This window comes from Bubalus bubalis, chromosome 6 (assembly GCF_019923935.1).
Source record: "Bubalus bubalis isolate 160015118507 breed Murrah chromosome 6, NDDB_SH_1, whole genome shotgun sequence".
Lineage (NCBI taxonomy): Eukaryota > Metazoa > Chordata > Mammalia > Artiodactyla > Bovidae > Bubalus > Bubalus bubalis.
In genome coordinates, this window is record NC_059162.1 from 10,051,064 (window position 1) to 10,075,938 (window position 24,875).

The 24,875-nt window shown below is 41.6% G+C and overlaps 1 long non-coding RNA gene across 1 annotated transcript in view; it reads left to right on the forward strand.

Annotated features, from left to right (window-relative positions):
- Window positions 1-24,875, forward strand: part of LOC123333958 — a 54,869-nt gene that overhangs the window by 24,432 nt on the left and 5,562 nt on the right. The window contains exon 2 of the long non-coding RNA XR_006551570.1: window positions 13,140-13,206. This is a non-coding gene — a long non-coding RNA (uncharacterized LOC123333958). The remainder of the gene's footprint in view (window positions 1-13,139; window positions 13,207-24,875) is intronic.

Here is a 24,875-nt window from a genome sequence, read left to right on the forward strand (position 1 = left end):
TACCACATGTAGGATCTTAGTTCCCTGACCAGGGATCAAACCTATGTCCCCTGCATTGGAAATGCAGTGTCTTAACCACTGGACTGCCAGGGAAGTCCCCCAGTTAGGACAATACTAAAACAAGGTACCTGGGGAATTCTTGGCCTGTTGAGAGGGCACCAAGGCTACCAATGAGTTGCCTACTTCAGTCTAGTACCTACTTGAACTCTGTTGGCCTTTGGGGTAGTTTGTAATAGCAAGAAATGATCACTATGGCGCACGGGGAAAAAACAGTTAATTACCATCAAAACATAAAACGGTGGAAGAAAAAAAGTAGAAGCTCTTCCAGGGCAGGGAATGAGAATAATTCTTAAGTCCCCTTGAGAAGGAAATTCATCTGTTACAAAGTTCCTCAAAATAATGTTCAAGACACAGGGGTGACTTGGGAGGGGGAGAGTGGATACTTTATCAACAACCTTTTATTTTCCCGCTGACCCACTTGCTGATTTTCAGGCCTGGTCTTGAGTTAGAAGTCTTTGGTTTCCTTTTGTTGATTTTGTTTTTGAATTTCCATTTGTTAAGCAACTTTTAATGCATCAGAAGCTGTGCTAGATATTTTATTAATTAATTAAAGTATTCATTTGTTTATCTGGCTGTGTTGGCTCTTAGTTGCGGCACTCAGGATCTTCACTGTGGCATGCAGGATCTTTCCTTGTGGTGCACTGGCTTCTCTAGTTGGGGCCTGTGGGTGTAGTCGCCCCACAGCATGTAGGATGCTAGTTCCCCCACCAGGGATCAAACTTGTGTCCCCTGCATTGGAAGGTGGATTCTTAACCACTGGTCCACAAGGGCCATCCCTGTGCTAGGTATTTTAATATCTGTTTTTCTGTTTGATCCTCACAACTGCTCTACATTGGAGATGTTTTCCACTTTATAAACGATTTGACTTGGAAAGATTTGAAAGCAAGTTTGCTTGACTGTGAGGATTTTGTTCATTCCCTGCAGCATGGTGGTAGGTAGGGCAGCTGCAAGGCCTTCAAGTCAAGAACAATTACACGAATCTTTGGGAGAACGAGTCTCATCTCCAGTTAGATTCTGGTTTTACTTCCTCATGTAGTGCTTTGATTACAAAGTGCTTTCTGAAGACTTACCACTACCAGAACTGCTCAAATTCTCTTCTGATTGGGAGCTAATTGGCTTACTCTCATTAATTTTACCGGGTTGAAGCCTTCCTTCCCCTGCTTTTTAGAAAAGGACAGTATTGCTCTATCAAGTCATAAAGACATTATTTTGGTAGACTTTTCATATAAATGTTGTGCTGGTTTTGTCTTTCATAAATTATAGTTCTGTTTTTTTTTTCCCTGACTAATATTTTCTATGAGGAACAAGGTTGGGCTTAGGTAAAATATTCCATCACTAATCTTGCTATTGTGTGTTGGAAAAAATCTGTCAAGAATAGCTTTAACATTGCTTATAGATATAACTGACCTTGATTCGGTGTTTGTGCATAAAAACTAGTAATGGACTAGTATATCAATCAGTGCTTATAAAGAGATAGTCCATACAAACTGAATAACAAAAGGGAAGTTAAGAAAGGAAGTATATACAAAGGTATGGGCAAGGTTAAGAAAAAATCTACAAGGGTTGTTGTAGTTCCTTGGGTACATTGCAACTCACAAGCCCGAGTGATCAAAGAAAGTGAGGGTTTACTGAAATTCGAAGAGTACAGCTATATAGAGAAGGCTGCCTGGCATAGAGAGCCTTTGTTTAGGGAATGGAATCAAGCCCCAGTGGCCAGGCAGGGAGGGATGGGGAACAGATAGTCTAACCTTTCTATCTTCTCATCCTCTCTTCTCCTGCTAGTACCTCCCATTGGCTGAACTCCTCCAGAAGTCAGAGGGAAAGGGAGCTTATTGATGCAGCTCAGACGGTTCAGCCTTCTGAGGGCACAAAGCAGTGGGGGAGAAGTGTGGAGGGGAGATGGAGAAGGCCAAATGGAAGACATTCAACACAGCTGGGATGCAAGATCTGATAACAAATGTTTATGTTCAACCTGAGCTTTCGACCACAGCAAACATTCATGAAAACGGTCTAATAGATCAGATAATAATTTCAGTCTTCAAGAAATGGGAGTGTGTTCTGCCTCTGCTTCCTCCAGTCCTTCTTTTTAATTTATTTCTTAACGATTTGAAACAATTTGTGCATGATCTAACTGCACATACCCCTATTATGAAAAGTATAAAAATAACTATTCTCTATGCTGGTGATATAATTTTATTGTTGCTAACCAGAAATGGCCTCTCTGTCTTACTGGAAAACAGAGTGGCTTGATTTCAACTTCTCTAAATCCCAAATCATCGTTTTTGGCAGGTAATATATTCAATCTAATTGCCTTATATCTAATGCTTATATATAGCCAGCCAACTTTTTCAGCTACTTAGGGGACATCTCGCAACCATTTTCCTCTGGTGGTTTCACTAGAAAATTATGCTACTTAAAAGCAGATATTTTTTGGGTGCATTATTGATATTTGTTTCTGAGGCCCAGGAGATTGGTAAAATCTATTTTGAAAATGTTTTCAGGTACAAACTGTAACATGCATGCCTGTTCAATATATTTTGGTTGAATGAAAGAGTGAGGGGATTTACTTTGTAACTTTGATTTTTATCTTTCTTTCCTTCAGCTGTTTTTAGAAAACAGTTTTTGCAAACCATCTTGAAGGAAATTTTAGTCTTGCTAAAATTCAGTGGTAGATCCTCCACTGAAAATCCCCACATGGAGGTTGGGGTGGCTGGCTATTTGGGTCTTGATTGCGTGCATCTATGTTCAGTCACTCTGTCATGTTCAACTCTTTGATACCCCACGGACTGTGGTCAGCCAGGCTCCCCTGTCCATGGGATTATCCTGGCAAGAATACTGCAATGGGTTGCCATTTTCTCCTCCATGGGATCTTCCTGACCCAGGGAGCGAACCCGAGTCCCCTCTGGCTCCTGCATTGGCAGGCAGATTCTGTACCAGAGTCACTTGGCAAGCCCTTGAGTCTTGGTTAGAAGCCTTCATTTACTGTAAAGGAAGAGAGACTTCCTTGAGTCGATCTCCTGCCCCGTGGATTGTTAAGGTGTATGGAACTCTCCTTTATTACCATTACAGATTTCACGCAGCACATACTCTTGTCAAATGTTAAAATTTGGACATTTCTGCTGCCTAGTGCCTACCAAGAGCTTAATAAGATAGGTGAGCAATTCTGATTGACACCTAAAGAATGCACATTTCTTTCATTATTCTAGATTGATACTGTCCAATAGAACTTTCTGCAATTATGGAAAAGTTCTATAATTGTGTTGTACAATATAATAGTCACTAGCCTTGTGTGGCTATTAAACATTTAAAATATGATTTTCAAGACTGAAGAAAGGCATTTACAATTTTAATTTCAATTAATTTAAATTTAAAATCAGCTATACTTCAGGAATTCTCTGGTGGTCCAGTGGTTGGATTACTGCCACCGAGGTTCAATCTCTTTTGGGGGAACTAAGATCCCACAAGCCATGTGGCACAGCCAAATAAAAGTTAAAATCAACCATACTTCAATTTAAAAAAATACCCTAAGAGGAACAACAAAAAATTAAAACTGAGGGAAACAAAGGAATTTATTATGTGCCAGGCTCTGCTCTATCTCAACTAATCCTCATAATAATCCTCTGAAGGAAGTACTACAATCAGCATTTACAAATAATTTGTTTCTCATTAATCACAGCTGAAATTGACAAGAGTAAAATTACACCAAATGTCTTGGGTAACTGATTTCAGAAATGATTTAACACTTCTTAGATGCATTGTTCCTTAGCTTTTGCTTTCTATTTCAACTTTCATATATATATTTTTTGAGAAAAATAAAAAATTCAAAGTAAACTTAGTGACCTACTAAAATAAGCAAATAAATTTAAATAGCCTCATAGGCTAGAGACTAACATCTTGGGCAGATATCTTAGATATCCTAGATTTTATCCCTGGATCAAATCTGACTGTCCTTTTGCTTTCAATAGAATAGCATTTGTTGAATTGCAAATTTCTATTTTATCATTTATATAGGTGGCTTTAAAACATGTTTTCATATTCTTGGACACTCGTCCATCAAAGTATGGAGACAAATTACCCTTCCTTTGAATGTGGGCCTGCTTTAGTGACTTGCTTCTGGCGAATAGAATGTGGAGGAAGTGATGCTGCGTGACTTCTGAGGCTAGTTTATGAAAGACAGCCTGCCTGGCTCTTCCTGTCTCAGCCTGAGCTCCCACATAAGGACTCTGGCTGCTCTCACACTGCCATCCTGAAGTCACGTGGAGAGACCACCTACAGATATCTGAAGAGGACCAGCTGTTCCAGCCCTAGCTTAGAGAACTGTTTAGCTGACTCCAGTCAGTCCCCAGTGAGTCTGTAATAAATGATCACTATCGTTTTAAGGTTGTTGCTCAGTGAGATAACTGGAACAGTCTCGTAGGCAATGATGCAGCAGAAAGCAGTTCTATTAAACTCCCTTGTGTATTCATTGTTGGGTTGTTTTGAGGACAAAGTCTATGACATTAGTTTCTCATAGATCTTAGTATCAGGGAGAGCTGCACTTTCTTGAACAACTACAATCTCTTACTTTTTGCTTTGGTTGCTAGGAAGCTCAAAGTTGAATTCATGCCCCACTTTTTGTAATAAAAAAGAATTGTATTTTTCCTTTAGCCTCACCCTATTATTCCCTTTACCAATTTTTCTTTTTAAAACCCCCAATACAGTATATACATTATCCAACCTCTTCAAAAACTGAGTGAAAGTAATGTTGGGCCTTTGATGAATCAATGTGAGAGCTACAGATCATCCAGTAGATTGATAACGATGGCTGGTAGAATGCTGGAATTTTGTGGCTGTCAAATGGCCTTATCTTACAGGAAGGAAATAGGCTCTGAGAAGTAAACTAACTACCAAGAGATACAGAGCTAGTGAGTAGCAAAATCTTACCCTGGTTGAAGCTGTGTCGTACCATCTATTCACCCACATGACACCCATTGGTCAGAGGTTTGTTCTTTACACTGGGGGTGGGATGGTGGTAAAAGATAAGTAAGACCTTGCTGAGGGATTGACTCTCAAGATTGTGCCTGGTGGGGCTGATGCATGTCTTTAAACATAAAGGAGTATACAGTTGGAGATTTCCAGTGGTTAGGACTCCACACTTTCACTGCAGGGGGCACAGGTTTGACCCCTGATTGGGGAACTAAGATCCCTCAAGTCATACAGTACAACCAAAAAAAAAAAAAAAATAAAGCAATATATAGTTGACCCTTGAACAACAGGGGGTTGGGGTTGCTGATTCTGCACAATCAAAAAATCCACTTGCAATTTATACACATGGTTCCTTATACATGGTCCTCCATGTATATGTTTCCTTCTATCTGCGGTTCTGCATTCATGAATTTAACCAACCATAAATCATGTAGTATTTCCTACTGAAAAAAATTCATGTACAAGTGGACGTGCAATTCAAACTCATGTTGTTCAAGGGTCCACTGTACATCATAAATAAAGTAGAATTAAACTTTCAGAGGAATGAGAGATTGCTTCCAAGTGGAGGGTAATGGAAGTTTTCATGAAAGAGTGATTCTGAGCCAGTCCTCGAAAGACAGATGGGATTCACATGTGCAGACACTGGAGAGAGGATGGGGTGGATGATGGAGCAGACTAGCAGCAGTAAGTTCAATGCTGGGAATTCTAGGCTCTGTGGCATTTGGTGGGGAAGATATTTTTGGAAGGGGTCTGTGACACATTTCAAATTATGCTGTGTGAGTACTTGCTTGCTCTTCTGTTTAGGGGACCAGCCTTGTCCAGGGGTGTGTGACCTGCACATGTGGGTGGGATTGACCCAGGGAGCGAGACAAATGCTGATTAAAGTTTCCATGTAGCTGATTGCTTAGAAAACTCAACACTTGGGACTGTGTTCTGAGGTAAACGCCTTAAAACCTTTTAGCAACAAATTGCTTTTAGACTTCAGAATCGCAGAGAAAATACTGGAAGAGATTCTACAGCACTGCTCAGCCCTGAAAGCAGGGGCATTTCAGGACACTTGTGAGGAACCCCAAAACATGGTCAACCTTCTTCTTAGACTGCCTTGCATTTCTTGCAGCCTCCTGTGATCATAGGAGCCTGTTATTCCATGGAAATAAACCCAGCAAAGCTAGAGAGTACAACTCTGCAGGGACAGAACTTCTTATTTCTAGATTTCAATTTGTTACAATTGGTAATAGGTGCTCTTCTGAAATTCCACAATTGCCTCTGCAAATAGGGAAATCTCAGGTCACATGGGTAGGAAATCGCTAATAGATTGAAAACTTTCCAGACAATTAAAACAAGATCCTGCCACTTGCCTGTAAGTGAAAGTCTAAACAAACCTCCTTTCTTGATTGGGAAAACCAAAGTCAATATCAGATTACAGCAAAATTTAATGCCATTCTGTTGCATTCTTCTGGGTCTGTAAAACCCCAACAGGATACCAGAATAGGTGGATGACTCATAAGAGTTCTAACTTAGAATCCAACTTCTTGAGATGCTTTCCCAAAGGTGCTAAACCAACCAACAATCACAGCTGCTGTATTAACTTTGTATGAAACTGTACCAGCCTATAGGACTTCCCAGGTGGTGCTAGTGGTAAAGAACCCATCTGCTAATGTAGGAGACGTAAGAGATGTAGGTTTGATCCCTGAGTCGGGAAGATCCCCTGGAGGAGGGCATACCAACCCACTGCAGTTAATCTTGCCTGGAGAATCCCATAGACAGAGGAGCCTGGCAGGCTACAGTCCATAGGGTCACAAAGAGTCGGACACAACTGAAGTGACTTAGCATGCACATATAGCCTATAAATCATTTTCATATATAGTATCTCATGTAATCCTCCCCCAAACTCAATGAGGTTTATATCACTTTTTCACTTTTGCAGAAGAGAAAACTGAGACCCAGAGAATTTAAGCAAATTATCCTAAATCTTGGGGTGAACATGTATCAGTGGAAAAGATTTACATCTGGTCTTTGGAATCTAAGTCCATTTGTGTGTTTGAGCAAGGTCTGAAGATGAGAGGCAAGGTTGGGAAGAGTGGATGCAGAGGTCCCTTGGGCCAACATTTGATCATCTGGGGATATCTTTTTGCCAGCCTTCTCTCTGCCTGGGAAGGTAATCAGTTATGGACAGAGGCCCCTCAGATCTGGAAGTGACCACAGCTATGATGGAGTTCAAATCCTTCATTTTTCAGATGTGGAATCTGAGGCTCAGATAAGTTCAATGTCTTGCAAAGATTTACACAGGTAACTGATGACAAAGCTGGGATTGTTATCTAGTTTTCTGTATTTTACTGAAATTTCTGCTACTACACCCAAATGCACTTCCTGCTACATGCTCTCTCCTTTTCACCAGGTAGAAATGTGTTTACAATGAAAGATAATTGGGCACTCTTAGATAAGTGAGCTAATATTAACAATCACTACTATTTCTGCAACACCTGTGATATGCCAGGTTCTCTGCTAGATCCTTCACATACATTATTTTGAATCTTCACAACAATTCTGCAAAGTATGTATTATTATCTCTGTAAGGAGATGGAGACCAGGGTTCAGGAGGGATTTGCCAAGGCAATACTGGGTTTATATTCTTTACACTGTGGAGTTCAGCTTCTGTAAGAATTTCTGCCTTGTCCTAGAAAACAGAAATGTCTGAACTTTTTTTTTAAATGGTCAAGTATCGTTTTTGGAAAATCATTTTAAAATTATCTGTGTTTATTCCTAGGATGTATCTGATGAAAAAGTGAGATAAGGGAGATGAATTATTTATCACTTTTAAACACTTCTTAGAAGTCTCGATTAATAAGGATTTTTTTTTTTATTGTGAAGCAAATCCAACATTTAAAAAAGACTGTAATTCAAGTCATATGCTTAAGTAATTTCTTGAGAAGAGAGACAGGATTTTTTCAAAACCCCTATTCATCTAGAGTGCTAGGGACAGAGCTCTAGAGGTTCTTTTGTATTAATTATTCTTCCCTCAAATTATCTTGCCTTTAGGAGCACTGAGCAAATTCATCATTTATATTTCAGTTGGAGTACTTTGACACACCTGCTTTCCTCTTAGCATCTGTGATATGCCTTCCAAATTTTGTTTTAAAAGAGCATTTTAAATGATATTTTTAATTTTCTGAGAAACCACCATGCTGTTTTTCATAGCAGGCAGGCAGATTTTTTATTACTACCAGCAGTGTATAAGGATTCCAGCTTCTCCTTGCCCATCCCAGCCCCTGTCTGCTTTTGTTTTGCTTTTATGGTAGCCCTCCTGACAAATGTGAGGTGAAATCTCACCATGTGTTTTTTTTTTTTAATAAATTTTTGTTGGAGTGTAGTTGCTTTACAATGTTGTATTAGTTTCTGCTGTACAGCAAATGAATCAGACATACATATATATCTATATATCCCCTCCTTTTTGGATCTCCTTCCCATTTAGGTCATCACGGAATACTGAGTTGGGTTTCCTGAGCTACACAGCAGTTATCAATTTTATGCATATTTTCAATAATGTATATATGCCAATCACAATATCCCAATTCATCCTATCTCCCCTTCCCCCCTTGGTGTCTTTACATTTATTCTCTATGTCTGTGTCTCTATTTCTGTTTTGCAAATAAGATCATCTATACCTTAAAAGAGCATTTTTTTTTAAACTTGGAAAGCTTTGAGGAAATGGAGAAATTTAAGTACCATCCATCCAAGGAAGGGTTTGGAACACAGATGGGGAGCTTGGAATTGCTTGTTACTTAAAACCAGAAGGGAAGGTTGCCAGAAAATGGGAAAATAGAACTGACAGGGAGCTTGGAAAGTGTCAATGTGAAATTCCTCAATTTCCATTTTTCCCCCCTGACCCCTAATGGCTATTGCTGGCCAGTATGCTGCCAAATCCTGATACAACATAGGTGGCTAATTACTGGCTTCAAGCTCTGACCTTCATCAGGCAGTGCACAGAGGTGTCATGATGTGTCTTGAAGTCTGACTCCAAACACTATACTTCTGTCATCTGACTCCATTCCTTTTCTCATGGACCCTCTGCTTCCATCTCTACAACTGAGAATGGTCACATCTTAGATTGCTCTCACAAAACGGGGAGAAGAGTCTTCCCCAAAACAGCTGGTACTGCAGCTTCAACGTCGTTGTGATGATGCCTCTTAGTCCGCTGTCACAAATTTAACTTGGTTTCTGGTCCTTTGACTTGTATTGCCTGACTCCAGTGCCTGGGGGTGTTTCCTGATTCCTGACTGCTGGCTTGGTTTTTAACCTTCATACTTAATCTTGACTCCTGATATGTATCTGATTGCTGACTGTTCATTTGGCTTGAGCCCTTTTGACTTGTCCCATCCGCAGCCCCTACCTGTGATTCTTAGATTGGTTTTCTCCCTGGCCTCCCACCCTGGATCTGGGATCCGATGATTCTCATCAGCACCAGTCCTGACTCAATAGGGAGATTCAGTCCCATTGAGCAGCCAGGTAAACACAAGGACTGTGGAACGAGTTGACAGCCTTACATCATCATTTAGCACCTGGCACAGATCTCAAGGTCTTTCTGATCATGGAGTTGCTTTTACGTGTTATAAGGGTTCAAAGGATGCTTAAACAGAAGAAACCTTTTATAATCAAGTGGGCAATAGCTGTTATTCTTTCCAGTTGTTGAGTTAGCTATGCCTCTATAAATTGTGCCATAGTGTTTCAAGTTTTATTGCATTCCTGCAGAGTCCTGAAATTGGGGTAAGACTACCTCTCCAAAGAAGACCAGACGTGTTCCTGTGTTGCAGAATATTTGATAGAGTTCATGGGTGATAATTTCTACGGCTCCTTCCTCATTCTAAAAGTGAACAAAATTCAGTTTCCCCACAGAGCCTAGATTTTTGAAATAACTTTACTGTGTAAAATCCCAATTTACCTCAATAGGCTACCATTAAAGGAAGGACAATTTACTATCCAAAATAACTAACCCAAGTCAAGGTCCTTGGTTGGGAAACAAAACTTACGATCTGATCCCCACAAAGCTCTGGCATTTTGTCTTGCAGGTTTGTTGAGAGTATACATGCTGCTGCTGCTGCTGCTAAGTCGCTTCAGTCGTGTCCGACTCTGTGCGACCCCATATAAGTACACATAACCTTGGGTAATTTCTTGGGCAAACAAACCCAAGATTAATTTCTCACCATTTTCTGGAAATATATAGAAGCTTTTGCAAGTGAAGGGTAGGATGGGCTCTCAAATATCAATTCTTTTAGACCATTGTTCTTAAGAACTCACAGTAAGCTTGTTTCTGAAATTATAACTGACGATGACAGATAAGTTGACGAGTCAACATCATCTCTTAAGAAGTTCCTTATAGTTTTAAGGGCATGTTATCAACCACATTTCTAGCCAAAATCAAGCAATTTTAGGCGTGGCTCTTAGTTTTCCACAGTGTCACTCTTTACCCCATACTTGTAGCTGCTTTCTGAGCCGTAGGGGTTAGTGGGGTCAGGAATTCTGACCTCAGGAAGGATTTGAGACAGTGCTTGGCAATTCCATGACACATGGAATTGTCCTTTCCCGTCATCTAACTGGCATTGACCGGATCAAAAACAGCACTATTCCCGGTTTATGTAGAAATTCTCTGCTGTCCTTTAAAATTCCAAGCAGAGATTTCCTCCTATTGTGTAACTCGAGAAGTCTGCTCAAGTATTATGTTCGGCGTTCTGTTTCTGGAACTCTCTCTTTACTGAGGCCACCTATGCGCATTCTAGAGTTGCCTGAATGACAGTGCTGGATGATGCAACAGAGGCCACAAGCCAAGTCCATGTGGCAATAAAACACACCCTAAAGGAAGAGAGGCAGAGATAAGTAGAGGCCATTCTAAGAGGGATGAAGCCACAACTCAACGGATCCATCACTCAGACAGCCAAGGTCATAGGGAGCGGAATAGGAACACCAAGAAACAGCCCCTGATAAACCAGTGCAGTAATTGGAAGTGTTTCTGACGATGTGAAGCAGGGCTCTGGAGGCCTCCGGGGTGAGATAAGGCAAGCAATCAACATGTCAAGGTAATTTGTTAGCAGTCCTGGCTTTGGGTCGAGGTGTGTAAACCTGCCCACTATGATGTATGAAGCCTGCTAACCTGAGGAGACTTGGCTGTAGAAGGACAATAGCAAAGGGGAGCCTGCTTGGAACTGACAAGAGGGCCACCTGTATCTGGCAATGTACCATCTGTTCCAGAGAAGGCAGACCCTGATTATAAAACATGACACAGACGAAGGGGAAGTGTGGCCTCCAATAGGACCGCAGCATATTTCCCGCCTTTCCCTGATCTTGCTGAAGAATTGTTATGGACTAATGCTCTCAAACCGGAGAAGGCAATGGCACCCCACTCCAGTACTCTTGCCTGGAAAATCCCATGGATAGAGGAGCCTGGAAGGCTGCAGTCCATGGGATTGCTAAGAGTCAGACACAACTGAGCGACTTCATTTTCACTTTTCACTTTCATGCATTGGAGAAGGAAATGGCAACCCACTCCAGTGTTCTTGCCTGGAGAATCCCAGGGACGGAGGAGCCTGGTGGGCTGCCGTCTATGGGATCTCACAGAGTTGGACACGACTGACACGACTTAGCAGCAGCAGCAATGCTCTCAAACAGCTGCAAAATGGGAATGAAGGCTTTAGTGAAGGTTCCTCAGTGTAGGCCAAACAGACATTAACTATAACTATCTGAACTCACACCAGCTGAGCACGGCCCTCACCCTCTCACTGAGCCCACACAGACTGCATAACACCTACCCCATTGTTAATCTCACACCTCTGTGCATTTCTCACTGACCTGCCAAGCTCACACCAACTAAAACTCTCTCTTCACCATTTCAGGGATTTGACATCTGCCAGACCAACCTAGATAGCATATTCAAAAGCAGAGACATTACTTTGCCAACAAAGGTCCGTCTAGTCAAGGCTATGGTTTTTCCAGTAGTCATGTATGGATGTGAGAGTTGGACTGTGAAGAAAGCTGAGCGCCGAAGAATTGATGCTTTTGAACTGTGGTGTTGGAGAAGACTCTTGAGAGTCCCATGGACTGCAAGGAGATCCAACCAGTCCATTCTAAAGGAGATCAGTCCTGTGTGTTCTTTGGAAGGAATGATGCTAACGCTGAAACTCCAAAACTTTGGCCACCTCATGCGAAGAATTGAGTCATTGGAAAAGACTCTGATGCTGGGAGGGATTGGGGGCAGGAGGAGAAGGGCACGACAGAGGATGAGATGGCTGGATGGCATCACTGACTCGATGGACGTGAGTCTGAGTGAACTCCAGGAGTTGGTGATGGACAGGGAGGCCTGGCGTGCTGCAATTCGTGGGGTCGCAAAGAGTTGGACATGACTGAGCAACTGAACTGAACTGAACTGATGATCTGCAGTCTGATGAGATCACCCAAACTGTCTTACTGACTTCACATGGATTATCCACTGATGGGAGAGCTCTTGCTTTCTGCAATACTTATTTTCCCATGTATTCAAGGTTGTGCTGTATATGCAGCTAAGTGACCACGTTTCTCAGCCTCCCTTGCAGTTACATTTGGTTATGTAACTAAGTCTGGCCAACGAGCCCTAAATAAAACTTGTTGGGTGGGACTCCTGAGAAGGTTTCTTGAAATGAGACAGAATGCTGGACTCTTTTGGTCTTAGTTTTTGTCTTTTCCACCTCCCCCTCAGTTTTGAAAACATATTATGGTGGTCAGATCTCATCTGTGGTCTTGTGACGTTGAGAATAGAAGTCACCTAATAAGAATGGTTGGTTCATAAGTTAGAGAAGACCTTGGTCCTTGATGACTTTGTGAAACTATAATATTACTTCTGGGCCTTCTGTCTTTTAATTTCTTTATGTGAGACAATGAACCTTTAGTTTTGCATAAGTCACTGTATTTGGATCTCTGCTACTATGACTGAAGGCAGTTCTTACTGATACAACCCCTTCCCGTTCTTTCGGGCTCACACTGATGACACGTGTACTTACCATCCCCCTTTGCCAGTGTGTACGCTGCATATTATCACTTGACCATGATGTTGCATAAGTGAAACAATCATCTTTTCTTTTAATGCCTAGATGAGTCTCTGCATTTTCCTTTTGACTTATCCCAGTGCATAAACCACGATGGACCAGAATCTCTGAGGTACGTAAAAACCATTCTTTACATGTTAATGGAGACAAGCTAAACTGGTACAACACGGTTGTACACAGAAACCAATAGGAAGGTGGCACACAGAGACTTGAGAGCAACAGTTTCTCCTCCCCTGAGCCAGCACCAAATCATATCTTAGTGCTACCTCTGCTGTCATAGAGGGTAGGATGGTGCCCCTGAGGGCACCACTAGAGAGTCTGTGCCCCACAATGGAAGATGCTGTGTGCTGTAACCAAGACCTGACACTGCCAGATCAATAAAGAAATAAATATTAAAAACAAAACAAAGGTAGGGAGATGGCAGCTGGAAAGCAGGAAGGAAAAAGACAGGTTTACCAGCACCACCCACCCCATAAAGGGGTGTCATGTGAATGGTGCCCCCTGGAGGGGTGCAGCAGCAGCCCCAGCTCATTCCCACCTCTACCATCTCAGCTGCTATCAGAGTCCTTGGGGACTGGCTGGGTGAAACTGCTCTGGTTCCCTTCCTCCTTATTCTTTTGGCAAATGCCCTGTCTCCAGGCTTCAGCACGTTAGAGCAGGGGAAGGGGTCTCCTGAGAGGACAAGTGTTCAGATGAATGACATTTCCGCTAAGGACTCTTCAGGCTGTAAAGAGTAAGACTGAGGAGGGTGTGACTGACATCTCTTGATAGGAAGAGTGGTGGTTGTTGTTCAGTTGCTAAGTCGTGTCTGACTCTGCAGTCCCATGGACTGCAGCTGGCCAGGCTTTCCTGTCCTTCACTATTGCCCAGAGTTTGCTCAAACACATGTCTATTGAGTCAGTGATGTCATGCAACCATCTCATCCTCTGTAACCCCCTTCTCTTCCTGCCCTCCATCTTTCCAAGCATTAGGATCTTTTCTAATGAGTTGGCTCTTTACATCAGGTGGCCAAAGTATAGGAGCTTCAGCTTCAGCATCATTCCTTCCAATGAATATTCAGGGTTGATTTCCTTTAGGATGGACTGGTTGGATCTCCTTGCAGTCCAAGGGACTCTCAAGAGTCTTCTGTAGCACCACAGTTCAAAAGCATCAATTCTTTGGTGTTCAGTCTTGTTTATGGTCCAACTCTCACATCCATACATGACTACTGGAAGTGGTTACCTTGGCATAAAAATCACCTTTTCTTGTTCCATCAGGACTAGAAAGCATGACTAGAAACTTTAAAAGCAGTATATTTAGGATAAAAGTGAAAAGAGATTGCTTTAAACAAGGAGTTATTGTCTGGTCTCCACACCTCTAGGCCTTTGTTCTCAACTAGTCGAGTGCCCAGAATGACTGGAGGATGCACCTATGTGAGCCTTTTCATAAGACTCTTGATGAGTGGCTGTGACTGGCAGGTGGGGGAGGGTCTATGACTCTTTGGAAACTTCAGAGTTGTCTCCCAGATTTGGAGTTCAAGGGTAGTCACATGTCTGAGTCATGGTCGTCTGCTCATTTTGCTCTTTATAGATTCCATTGGGACTAGTATTTACACAGTCATTTCTTAGAAAATTAACTCATGTTAATTATTTCATAATGGATTTCCTATGTTCTTAGCCTCAGGGGTCCCTTCTTCCCACCCTACCCATCTCGGCCTCTGGATATTATTTTCATGTTAATCACACATAACAAAGAAGGTGTTGCTTCAGGCCTTCATTCTTTCCAATCTGTCCCTGTTGCTACCCATTGGTAGGGACAGGTCACTTATCACATGTGAGTTTCTGTTTTGTCATTTGTAAAATGAAGGCCAAAACATGCCCTGAGGATAACTAACTTACTTGGGATTACTTGGGATTGACATATACACACACTTCTATATTTAAAATAGATAAACAATAAGGACCTACTGTATAGCACAGGGAACTCTACTCAATATTCTGTAATAATCTAAATGGGAAAAGAATTTGAAAAAGAATAGATACATATATATGTATAACTGTATCAGTTTGGCATACACCTGAAATCAACACAACATTGTTCATCAACTCTATTCCAATAAAAATAAAAAAAAGACACAAGGTAACCAGTGAAAGCCACTCAGTCTGTGTCTGACCCTTTGTGATCGCATGGACTATACAGTCTATGGAGTTCTCCAGGCCAGAATACTGGAGTGGGTAGCCTTTCCCTTCTCCAGGGGATCTTCCCAACCCGGAGATCAAACCCAGGTCTCCCACATTGCAGGCAGATTCTTTACCAGCTGAGCCACCAGGGAAGCCCATGGCAGGGAACCAGTGGCAGAGTTCAGGCCTGCACTCAGGCCTCCTGAGCCCCCTCCTCACATCTTTTCCCATGACAACAATAACTCCCAGCTTGTTGTGGAAATCAGATTAGATGATGTGCTGAAAGGCCTTTTATGCTCTGAGAAGTGACATGAAGAGTTTTGTGATTATTGCTAGGGATTTATGCTCCCTAACAATCCTAGTGACAGAGTGAGGCCCTTGCTCTTAGAGAAAATTACTTTCCTTCACTGTTTTGCTTCTCCCACAAACCTCAGGGGAATGGCTTTTAAGCTTTTGAAAGAGTCAACTAATATGAGATTTTAAACTACAGCTGATGAAGCTTCTGTTGGCTTTCCCCAGTGTCTGAATCTTCTCTGATCTCTCTGTAAGCTAGAGTTAGCTCTCTGCTCTGCCTCTAGAGACCATGGTAATAATATCATCCCTTTTAGGTATAGTATCTGTGTGTGTATGTATATATGTGTGTGTGTGTGTGTGTGTGTGTGTGTGTGTCTGCTAAGAGTCACAAGGATCCCTCCTGTGTTCCTATTTTATTTTTATGTGACTCAGAGCCAAGCTCATATTTTGTTGAGTTTGGTACAAATACAAACTCTCTAGTGAGGAAGATCCTGAAGAAAGAATGTTTTGAAGAGATAGAGGCAAAGATGATTTTAGAGTAGGAGGAGTGTTCTTTGGAGGAACTTTCTTAAGAACCAGTCTTTGGGGACTTCCCTGGTGGTCCAGGGGCTAAGACTCGGCACTCCCAGTGCAGGGGGTCGAGGTTAGCTCCCTGGTCAGGGAACTGGGTCCTGCATGCTGCAACTAAGACCTGGTATAGCCGAATAAATAAAAACATATTTAAAAAAATTCAAAAGAACAGTCTTTGGAGGAAGATAAAGGTTGGATCACATCACCAATTCAATGGACACAAACTTGGGCGAATTCTGGGAGATGGTGAGGGACAGGGAGGCCTGGTGTGCTGTAGTCCATAGCGTTGCAAATAGTTGGACACGACTTAGTGACTAAACAACAACAGCAAAGAAGATACAAAGATGGAATCGTTCTTGTCCCTGAAAGGATTAACAGTGTCCACGGTGGTGGGGACTTTAGCCCTGACCTCCCGGACTGGCCAGTGTGGATGTAGGACACATGTGATGATGTTCCCAGCTGTGGTCCTGAGCCCTGGACCTCTCAGAGGGCCTGGTCCTTCCTGTGCCTGCTGGAGACAGCTCCTCCTACTTCTGCCTCAGGGTCTGGGGCTATCCTGCTGGTGTCTACACTGAAGGACTGGCTCTTCCCTCTCTCTGTCTGACCCAGGAATACTTCAGAGAGTCTTAGGAATTCTCAAGAGCAATGAGCTTCTTGAGGGTTTGGTCACTAGAAAAAATAGAGTTGTAGGATTTTTAAAACCAAAGAGGGCCTCAGAAACCCATGAGGACATAGAGGCCCAGAGAGATTAGATGATTTGTTCAAGATTTTATCGCACAATAGTATCTGTGTTAGGATGATAATGCAGGTTTCTTGATTTCTAAATAAATGCTCTTTTCTACTGAATCTTTTATATTCAGGAAGGAGACATTCTTTTGATAAATGACAGTAGGCGAGTTAGGGCAGATTCAAGAATTATCTATCATCTGGCTGTAGTAGCCACTCCGAGAGAAAATAGCTCAGTTAGTTTTAAGAAACTGTCATGCTCATGTACTCAGTTGCTTCAGTCATATCTGACTCTTTGCAACCCTATGGGCTATAGCCCACCGGTCTCCTCTGACCAAGGAATTCTCCAGGCAAGAATACTGGAGTGTTGTCATGCCCTCCTGCAGGGGATCTTCCCAACCCAGGGACTGAACCCATGTCTCCTATGTCTCCTGCATTGCAGGTGGATTCTTTACCCACTGAGCCACCTGGGACACCTGAAATGCTCAGTTGTGTTATCATCACAGGACACATAGTATTATCTCTTTATAGCCACGTGCATGCTAAGTCACTTCAGTCACGTCCAATTCTTTGGGAACCTATGGACAGTGGCATGCCAGGTTCCTTTGTCCATGGGATTCAGTCCATAGAGTGAATTCACCTATCATGTAAGTTATAAAGAATGTATGTTCTCACCCACTGATGTGTTAGAGCTGATTCTGCTAGCTCATGAGAATGGATTGTTATTCAGAAATTATTGTGAGCCTGTTGTGAAGTCACTGGCAGCTTGAAATCAGTCATGATGGGAATACTTATACCACGGAGATGAGCAAATACTATAAATTAGGACCTATTTTTTTTTTTTTTTTAATCAGAGAGTCTTTTTTCTGGCACAACAATATCTTTGCCACATGAGAAGTTCCACTATCCAGAAATAATCATTGTTAATTTTCTTATGTAAAACATCCAAAAAAATCATTATTTGTACTCTGATACATGTGCATGTTATTATTTTAATTCATTTATAGAAAGAGAATAAGGAACTTCCCTAGTGGTCCATGAAGACTCTGCACTTCAAATGCAGGGGGCATGGGAACTAAGATCCCACATGCCACGAGGCATGACTAAGAAATAAAGTAAGAATACTAAAATAAATTTTAAAAAGAGAATAATATTTTTTGAAATTTTCTTGAGATTTTTCATATCAACACATACAGATCTAACAACTCACTATTTTAAATTATAATAAGCTATTACCTGGCTGTACCTTATTTACTTAGTCAACCTCTTTTCTTTTCTGTATTAAAGGATGTACGCTTGTGCTCAGTTGCTTTAGTCATATCCGACTCTTTGCAACCCTATGGACTGTAGCCCACCAGGCTCCTCTGTCCAAGGGATTCTACAGGCAAGAATACTGGAGTGGGTTGCCATGCCTTCCTCCAGGGGATCTTCCCGATCCAGAGTAGGAAAGGAAAGGAATTATTGAAGGATAGTTGATTTCCAATGTTGTGTTAATTTCTGCTATACTGCAAAATGATTCAGTTATACATATATATCTTGATACATTCTTTTTTATATTCTTTAACCAGTCTCTTAATGATGGGTGTCCTTGTTTGGATTTCCCCAAAGTAGACCCTGAGATGTGGGGTGGGGTGCAGATGGTTCATTTGGCAGAGCTGACTGAGGAAACACAAATGATACAATGGAAAAATAGAACAAGGAAGTTTGCTTGTTTAAATCAGATGCAAATAAGGTCCTCACATTTGATTGGTTTACATGTCTCCTAAATCTGCATCTTTAGGGTCCTCATTTGTCACTTTTTCTTTGGCAATTTATTTATTGAAGGTACTAGATCATTTTGCTGATTGAATTTCTCATGGCATAGTTTAATATGTTCCTCTGTATGTGGTATTTCCTGTGAATTATTGTTGGACATAAAGGTAGAAATTTCTCAGTTTAATAATGATGATAAAATAATGATAGATATTCTAATTGTTAAGCTCCATTTATTTTTATTATCACTATTTTTTCATAGACTTTCCTTTTTGGTAGTTTTTTTTTTTTAACTTTTTATTTTGTATCATAGTATAGTGGATTAATAGTGTTGGGATAGTTTCAGGTGTACAACAAAGGGATTCAGCCATACATATACAAGTATCCACTCTCCCCCAAACTCTCCTCTCATCCAGGCTGCCACATAACATTGAGCAGAATTCCCTGTGCTGTACAATAGGTCCCTGTTGGTTGTCCATTTCCAGTGCAGTAGTATGTACCTGTCCATCCCAAACTCCCTAAGTATCCCTTCCCCCCATCCTTCCCCTTGGTTACAATAAGTTCATTCTCTAAGTCTATATCATAGACTTTACATTTGAGGACAGTTTTAGATTTACAGAAAAATTGGGAAGATAAGTTCAAAGAATTCCCGATATACTCCCCCTCCCAATGATCTCCCCTCTTATGAACCTTTTACTTTAATATGATGTGTGGGTTATAATTAATGAACAAACATCAACACATTTAATTAAGTTCATAGTTTACACAGATTTTTAAAGTTTTTACCTAACGTCCTTTCTCTGTTCCAAGATTGCTCCCAACAAATGCTCATTGCATTTTGTTGTCAAGTCTCTTTAGGCGCCCTAAGGGATGGGAATACCAGACCACCTGATTTGCCTCTTGAGAAACCTATATGCAGGTCAGGAAGCAACAGTTAGAACTGGACATGGAACAACAGACTGGTTCCAAATAGGAAAAGGAGTACATCAAAGCTGTATATTGTCACCCTGCTTATTTAACTTCTATGCAGAGTACATCATGAGAAATGCGGGGCTGGAAGAAGCACAAGCTGGAATCAAAATTGCCGGGAGAAATCTCAATAACCTCAGATATGCAGATGACACCACCCTTATGGTAGAAAGTGAAGAGGATCTAAAAAGCCTCTTGATGAAAGTGAAAGAGGAGAGTGAAAAAGTTGGCCCAAAGCTCAACATTCAGAAAACAAAGATCATGGCATCTGGTTCTATCACTTCATGGGAAATAGATAGGAAATAGATGGGGAAACAGGGGAAACAGTGTCAGACTTTATTTTTGGGGCTCCAAAATCACTGCAGATGGTGATTGCAGCTATGAAATTAAAAGATGCTTACTTCTTGGAAGGAAAGTTACAAACAACTTAGATAGCATATTCAAAAGCAGAGACATTACTTTGCCGATGAAGGTCCGTCTAGTCAAGGCTATGGTTTTTCAGTGGTCATGTATGGATGTGAGAGTTGGACTGTGATGAAAGCTGAGCGCTGAAGAATTGTTGCTTTTGAACTGTGGTGTTGGAGAAGACTCTTGAGAGTCCCTTGGACTACAAGGAAATATAACCAGTCCATCTTAGGGGAGACCAGTCCTGGGTGTTCGTTGGAAGGACTAATGCTAAGGCTGAAACTCCAATACTTTGGCCACCTCATGCAAAGAGTTGACTCATTGGAAAAGATCCTGATGCTGGGAGGGATTGGGGGCAGGAGGAGAAGGGGACGACAGAGGATGAGATGGCTGGATGGCATCACTGACTCGATGCACATGAGTTTGAGTGAACTCCGGGAGTTGGTGATGGACAGGGAGGCTTGGTGTGCTGCGATTCATGGGGTTGCAAAGAGTTGGACATGACTGAGAGACTGAACCGAACTGACTACGACAGGTCCTTAAACCTTTCTGGTTTTTGATGACCTTGACAGTTTTAAAGAGTACTGGTCAGGTATATTATAGAATCCTCATCTATTGGAAATAGTCTGATGCTTTTCTCAGGATTAGACTGTGCTTATGGGTTTTGGGGAGGACTATCACAGAGGTAAAGTGCCATTTTCATCATATTATATCAAGAGTACAAACAATGCACATGATTTGTGGCTGTGATGCTGACTTTGACTACTGGGCAGAGGTTACAGTTGTTCAGTATCTAAGTGTGTCTGACTCTTTGCAATCCCGTAGACTGCAGCACATCAGACTTCCCTGTCCTTCACTATCTCCCGGAGTTTGCTCAAACTCATGTCCATTGAGTCGATAATGCCATCCAACCATCTCATCCTCTGTCACCCGCTTCTCTTCCTGTCCTCGATCTTTCCCAGCATCAAAGTCTTTTCCAATGAGTCAGCTCTTTGCATCAGGTGGCCAAAATATTGGAGCTTCAGCTTTAGCATCAGTCATTCCAATGAATATTCAGGGTTGAGTTCCTTTAGGGTTGACTGGTTTGATCTCCTGGCAGTCCACCAGACTCTCAAAGAGTCTTTGAAAGCATCAATTTTTTGGCACTCACGCTTCTTTATGGTCCAGCTCGCACATCTGTATATGTCTACTGGGGAAACCACAGCTTTGACTATATGGACCTTTGTTGACAAAGTGATATCTCTGCTCTTTAAAACTGTCTAGTTTTGTCATAGCTTTTCTTCCAAGGGGCAAGCGTCTTTTAATTTTGTGGCTGCAGTCACCATCTGCAGTGGTTTTGAAGCCCAAGACAATAAAGTCTGTCACTCTTTCCACCTTCCCCCATCTATTTACCATGGAATGATAGTGGTTGTCAGGTTTCTCCACTGTAAAGTTACTCTCCCCTCCAGCCTCCACACTTACACACTCCTTGTAGCCCACACTTAAGGGGTGGGATGGTATACTTCTCCTCCTTGCTTCCTCTCCTCCTTGAGGATGCTGCGTGCTTAGTCACTCAGTTGTGTCCAACTCTTTGCCACCCCATGGACTGTTGCCTGCCAGGCTCTGCTGTCTATAGAGTTTTCCAGGCAATAATGCTGGAATGGGTTGTCATTTCCTCCTCCAGGGGATCTTCCTGCCCTAGGGACTGAACCCACATCTTGTAGCTCCTGCACTGGGAGGCAGATCTTTACCACTGAGCCACCTGGGAAGCTCAGGGTGGAATATGCATATAAAATGATTTGGAATTCTTCTGCGTGAGATCTTTGTCTTTTCTTCCCACATATTTATTTACTCAATCATTTATCTCAATGTGGACACATAGGTATTTATTTTATGCGTTGGTCTATAATCCAATGCAACTTTATTTTGTTGGCCAAATTGTTCCAGCTTTAAGTTGGCTTCTGTGTCCCTTATCATTGTGGGTTATTATTTATTTATTTTGAGCATTTCCTTAGTTTCTGGGCTCCACTGGTTTTTAAGGAATAGAAACTTACTCCATTTGCCTCAAGTTTTGAAAGGGGAGATTACATTTTTTTTAGCAGTATATACATAAAGATTTACTCTCCTTTTCCTAATCTGATGAAATGTGATGGCTGGTTTTACATGACTTCTTAAACTACTGAGGTCAATACCTTACTCTGCCATGTCTCCCTTTAAAAGATTCTTCGTTAGCAATGGTTAAATGAGTCTTCCAGCCTTTGCCTTCCGTCTTTCTTTTCTGACCGGTGCTAATTTTTAAAAAATGCTGTCCTGTTTCTGTAACCATTTCAGTGAGGATGTAGGACCAAGTTGGTCCTGGCCAGACAGGCACTGTGTGTGGTTTGTAGCTGGGGGTGAGGGGATAGTCCCCGTTCCTGTTCCATAGCTGTGTGAAGACAGCGCCGTCTCCTGTCCCCGAAGCCTAGACTTGGGCAACTGAGATCACCACACATCCTTATTACTTTGCACTCTAGTGTTTCCTCTTCTTTTAATCTTGTCTCTCGAGACTTTCTTTGCTTTTTTTGTAGTTCAGCTATGCATTTTAAAGCATGTTTGTTATATTTCACCCAGAATTTCTAAATCTTTTATATTTAAAACTTTTAAAGTCTGTCATGTTGCCAGAAATGGGAGTCCTACTCTTCCTCTTTTTAAAATTTTATTTCAAGAAATTAAACCAGTTAAAAGCTACAAGGTATTATTTCAAATCTATCTTAACCGTCACCTAGAAATGGAAATTCTTTAATTTATTCCATGAATATTTATGTGCGAGACACTGTCCCAAGATCTCATGATAAATCAGTGAAGAAAACAGAAGTCCTTCTCCCCTTGGAGCTTACATTCTGGTGGGAGATGCAGACAGTGAGTAATAAACATAATTTGTGATGATATTGCCTGATATGTAGAAGTAGATAATCCTCTGAAACAAAACAAAGAACAAGACTGAACACAACTAGAGCAGGGCTTGGGAATCAAGAGTGTAGAAAGTTGGACTTAAAAAAATTTTTTTTTAATTTATTTTAATTGGAGAATAGTTACTTTACAACATTGAGGTGGTTTTTGCCATACATCAGTATGAATTGTCCATGGGTGTATATGTGCCCCCTCCATCCTGAACCCCCTCCTTCCTGCCTCCCCATTCCTGCCCTCCAGGTTGTCGCAGAGCAGTGGCTTGTCTTTTGCAGTAAAGTGGTTCTGGTAGGCCCCACTGGAAAGATGACATTTGAATCAGTCTTGAAGGATATGGTGGCCAGGTAGAATTCTGGGGGAAGCGCATTTCAGACAGAGGGAACAACCAAGGCAAAGGCCTTAAGGTGAGAGTGTGACTGATGGGTTTGAGGGAAAACAAAAAGACTTGTGTGGCTGGCGTGAAGTGCATAAGCAGGGAAATTGTGAGAGATGATGTTCAAGTGGAGGAGAGAGGGTAGATCGTGGATGGACTTACTGGTCATTTGAAGAACTTTGATTTTCTCTGAGTTAACACAGGATCCATTGAAGGTAGATTTCCCCCTACCCCACAAATTAATACACAGAACTTTTTGTTTTTTGAACCATTTGAGAACAAGCTACCATCATGAAAACCTATTATCCCCCAATTCTTTAATGTATAATTCCTACAAACAAGGACTATCCAATCATCTGTAACTATACAACCATACAACTGTCAAAACCAAGAAACTGCCATTGATACTGTACTAACATTCTATTCTCAGTCTCTCTTCAAATTTCACCAATTGTTCCAAATATGTCCTTTTTGTAGCCAAAGGGGTCTAGTCTAGATCTCACATCTCTTTTAGTTGTCATGTCTCTTTAGTCTCCTTCAGTCTGAAAGAATTCCTTGCACTTACTTTACTTTTACGACATTGGCACTTATGCAGATTAGTTCAGTTCAGTTTCAGTTCAGTCGCTCAGTCGTGTCTGACTCTTTGTGACCCCATGAACCGCAGCATGCCAGGCCTCCCTGTCCATCACCAACTCCCAGAGTGCACCCAAACCCATGTCCATCGGGTTGGTGATGCCATCCAACCATCTCATCCTCTCTCATCCCCTTCTCCTCCTGCCCTCAATCTTTCCCAGCATCAGAGTCTTTTCCAGTGAGTCAGCTCTTCGCATCAGGTGGCCAAAATATTAGAGTTTCAGACTTTATAAATATTTTTTTCCTAATTCAACTTCCACTGACTAGTTTTATTCTTTTTTTCACAAATAGTTTATATGTCTGCCAAAGCCTTTGACTGTGTGGATCACAATAAACTGTGGAAAATTCTGAAAGAGATGGGAATACCAGACCACCTGATCTGCCTCTTGAGAAATTTGTATGCAGATCAGGAAGCAACAGTTAGAACTGGACATGGAACAACAGACTGGTTCCAAATAGGAAAAGGAGTACATCAAGGCTGTATATTGTCACCCTGTTTATTTAACTTCTATGCAGAGTACATCATGAGAAATGCTGGACTGGAAGAAACACAAGCTGGAATCAAGATTGCCGGGAGAAATATCAATAACCTCAGATATGCAGATGATACCACCCTTATGGCAGAAAGTGAAGAGGAACTCAAAAGCCTCTTGATGAAAGTGAAAGTGGAGAGTGAAAAAGTTGGCTTAAAGCTCAACATTCAGAAAACGAAGATCATGGCATCCGGTCCCATCACTTCATGGGAAATAGATGGGGAAACAGGGGAAACAGTGTCAGACTTTATTTTTCTGTGCTCCAAAATCACTACAGATGGTGACTTCAGCCATGAAATTAAAAGACGCTTACTCCTTGGAAGGAAAGTTATGACCAACCTAGATAGCATATTCAAAAGCAGAGACATTACTTTGCCAACTAAGGTCTGTCTAGTCAAGGCTATGGTTTTTCCAGTGGTCATGTATGGATGTGAGAGTTGGA